Raw genomic sequence first — 4203 nt, forward strand, 5'->3', positions numbered from 1 at the left:
ATGGTGTATGAAAATATGCTTGATGTTGTTGCTTGAGTTGAGTTTTTGGCTTTTACAAAATATAGGGACATCATGCCAAAATTTTTATAAATCGTCAAATTGATGCCCCTCATTTGAAATTAATTCATAATATAGGTATATCATTAAAATCCTATTTTGATTATAAGTATAAGTATCATTAATCATGTCAAGTATAGAGTAAGAGTGTGACACTTTAGAGTTTAAAATTTTGGACCATTTCTCGATTTATGCGTGTCATCTTTGCGCAGGGGCCATGCTAATGATATAGAATATGTTTGTATATAAGGATAAGATTATATGTACATATTGTAATTGTTGCTTGAGTGTTGGTGTATTACATATTGTTATTGTTGCTTGAGTGCTGATGTATTCAAAATATAGCGACATCATGCCAAAATTTTTATAAACCGTCAAATTGATGCCCTTGTTTGAAATTACTTCATAAATAGGTATATCTGAAACGACCTCTAATTTTTTTTTTATAATCTTAAATCATAAATTCTAAATACTAAACTAAATTAAATAATTTAACAAAATCATGAATCATAATAATTTAACAATTTAAATCTCAAGTGCATAAAACAAAGTCCTAAATCAACACCTAACCAAAACTTCCTAAATCAACATGAGAAAAGATCACTAACAATAAAAATAAAGCATTAAATATCTCTAATAAAAATCATTAGAAAAATCTTTAAATCCTTAAATCTATCTAGCTAGTGCGGAAACATAAAGGCCCTCGGGTGTGTACTGCTGCACTCGATCCACTCAATCGTCAGCACCTCCCATAAAACATCAAATCCTGCATCATACAAACCTAATGAGTCTAAAGACTCAACACGTTCTAAACATGGATAACAAATAATACATATACATCCACATGCATTTAAAAATCATATTTTTATTTAAAATAATCTTTTGGACCTAAATAAACCATTAAAAATCATTTAAGCATAATTAAATCATAACTAGTAAAATCATTTTAAAATAACTTTAAGCATAAATAAATCTTTTAAAAATCATTTAAAATAAGCTTTAATCATCATCATGAATCATATATCATAAAATCATTAAAATCGTAAAGCTTTCAATCATATATCATTTTGGGTGAAGTTTGATCCTTGAAAGTGACTAGCTTTTATCCTTTGGTCGACTGCAGTCTTAGCTCCACATGGTCCATGGGGGTGTGCACTAAGCTCCACCGTGGAAATACGATCGTTGGGGTTCCCTCGGGGGCCTTTTCCCATAGACGGGTTTCCTCGGGAGCCTTTTCCCGTAAATGGATTCCCTCTGGGGCCTTTTCCCGTAAATGCGTTCCCTCGGGGCCTTTAGACAATAAAAATTGCACAGCTTTACCATAAATAATAAAAAAACATATTATCATCAAAATCATCATTTTAAATCATATAATATCATTTAACATGCGTTATGATCCTTCGGGACGCTGCCAAGCGTTTTCGTATTTTTCTAAGTGTAAAAAGACCGTTTTGCCCCTGGACGTAAAAATTCTCAAATTTATCTTTTTCTCACTTTTAATTACATGGGATTATTATAAATAATTATTTAATCTTACACGAATTTTCTCATATTTTTATTTGACTTAAATCGATGACTTTTAAATTAATCTTTAAATAAGACATATTAACGCGTTTTAATCCCGAATTAAACCAAACCTTAATATAAAATTCCCAAATTAAAAACTTAGACTTTTACTAAATATTTAAGCTTAAACCTAATTTTCCATAATTTTATAAAGCTTAAACTAGGTGTTTCAATTAATTCGTTAATTAACGTTTTGTGCGGCGATTAAATCCTGGAAAAATTCCAAAACTCGTTATTTTGATCCCAAATTTTAAACATAACATTTTTAGTATTTATTCTACCATTCCAAGTCATGAGCCACACCAGTGGACCCATGGATTCAATTTTTGTTCTTAAATTTTTGAAATAGACACCTTAGTGAACCTACCGAGCCATCTCCCAATTTACTCGAGCCACGCTCGAGCCACCTTGAGCCAAACCCTAGCTAACCCACCTAGGCAGTCTCTTGACCAAGCCCAACCCAAATAACAAGCCCCTAAGTCGCTCAAACTCTCCTGCACAGAAGCACCAAATTCTGCATGCGTGTGGGGTGTGTTTCCTTGGGTGTTAGGACTCCTAACTAGTCTAGGACTCTCCCAACCGAGCCACCACCAAACCCACCTGTACCTAACCATCCCTGGATCACGCCTAGACCATACCCAGACCAGCCCAAGCCCTGGAACTCACGTGCGAACCACCTGAAGCCAGCACCACAACCTACGCACCATGGAGCTTCCTCGCGCTTCTCACGTTTATCTCAAGCCAGCAGTGACCCAAGCCACCCCAGCCCCTGGTCCGAACCTTACCCATCTCCCTAGGACCCTGATGGACCTACCCAGCTCGCCCTTAGCCCCGCTGCAGCCCCCTCCCGAAGCCCAGCTGTGTGCAACGCGTGGGGGGAGAGTCCCACTTCACGTGGACTCTTCCCCGGCCCCTAGCTCGAACCCTAGCCGCCCTAGGACCAGACCCCGACCTAGACCACGACCCTTAGGACCCAACCCCCAGCCCTGGTCGAGCCCCAAGCCCCCATGCATAGGAACCGAAGCCTTTGAATTTGCACAACTCATAACTCACGGTTCTCTTCTTTCTGAAATTTCATTGGGTTCCAGCTTACTATTCTCCATTATTTATCATGTTTTAGTCCATAATTAAATCATATTTTTATCATGTATTGGCAGCTTAACCCTTGGATTCGTAACGTTTTTCAAATAAACGTAAAATCGTTAAAACTTTGAAAAAAACGCATTCTACCGTAAAATAATCGAACTCACATATTTTTCATGCATAATCAATTAAAACACGCATATTATGATTTGTATGATGTTTAAAAGAGTTTAGGAACGTGCCTTTGCGTTTATAACACTCGAATATACGATCTTCGGCGAGGGTGCGACGTTGGACGACCGGACGACGAAGAACTCCTAGCCTTTTCTTCTCCCCAAATTTTCGAAATTGTGGTGTGTGCTTGGTGTGTGTTTTACGGCTGATGGGTGAAGAATTGTGGTGTTAAATGACCTAGGTTTAGCTATTTATAATTTAATTAACATATTAATGGGTTTAGGTTTTGGGCTTGCAACTTAAGGGTAATTGGACCTACTTAAATTAATTAAATTGGACTCAATAACACTTAATTAAATAAAATATAAAATTTTATAAAATAAGTTTCCCAAAAATAATATTTTTGATATTTTAAAACTCCTTATTTGCCCAAAACCGGCTTCTTGGGAAAAATCGAGCTCGATTCGTAAAATAATTCGAACTCCACCATTTTTAGAAAAATAAAATCATTTTTTAAATCATATTAGGAAGCCTTGCCATCAATTAATTAAAAATACATATTCTTGTCTTGGTCATCTCCGGTCTCCTTTTCCCTGCCTATTATCGAATATTCGGGTAAAATCCTTATTTTCATGAAATCATGTCATATAATCATTTAATAATGCAATTTTACATTTAATCATATAGTAAACATCATGCTAGCATTTAAAAGCAATTAAATAAAACAATTAAGCAATTAAAATATTTTTGCATGCATGTGGTTTACGTGGACTGATTTTTCGGACGTTACAATATCATTCAAACCCTATTTTGATTATGGTAATCATGTCAAGTATAGAGTAAGGGTGTGACATTTTAGCCAAACTGGTACCAAGTCTCTTTGAACTATGTACTTATGCCAGGAGGTCATGGGTTCTAGAACGACCATGGGCTATCCTGATCTTGGGCTCCCTCGGGGGCCTTGTCCCATCTTGGGTTCCCTCTGGGGCCTTTTTCCTCACGGGCTTTCCATATCCGCCATTACTCATAGGACTCTCCACACCAGGTTGGTGGAGTGATACATCCCCAAGTCTAGAACCCATGACCTCCTGGCATAAGCACATAGTTCAAAGAGACTTGGTACCAGTTGGGCCGAGGGAGCCCAAGATCAGGATAGCCCATGGTCGTTACAATTACTGTCATACTTGATTACTATTAATTACAATTTTATAGATCGTGTCTGGTTTGGTGAGCTACACATTCCTTTGATATTCAGAGCGGGTTGGACAAAACTTCGATGTGGATCTGCACAAATGAACATAAGTTAGAGGGTGTCAGATATCT

General features: G+C 36.9%; 1 pseudogene; it reads right to left on the reverse strand.

Moving 5' to 3' along the window:
- Positions 1-223: 223 nt before the first annotated feature.
- On the reverse strand, positions 224-318 carry LOC142528134 (U6 spliceosomal RNA; annotated as a pseudogene).
- Between the last annotated feature and the right edge of the window lie 3885 nt (positions 319-4203).

Source organism: Primulina tabacum, chromosome 15 (genome assembly GCF_025594145.1).
Source record: "Primulina tabacum isolate GXHZ01 chromosome 15, ASM2559414v2, whole genome shotgun sequence".
In the NCBI taxonomy this organism is placed as follows: domain Eukaryota; kingdom Viridiplantae; phylum Streptophyta; class Magnoliopsida; order Lamiales; family Gesneriaceae; genus Primulina; species Primulina tabacum.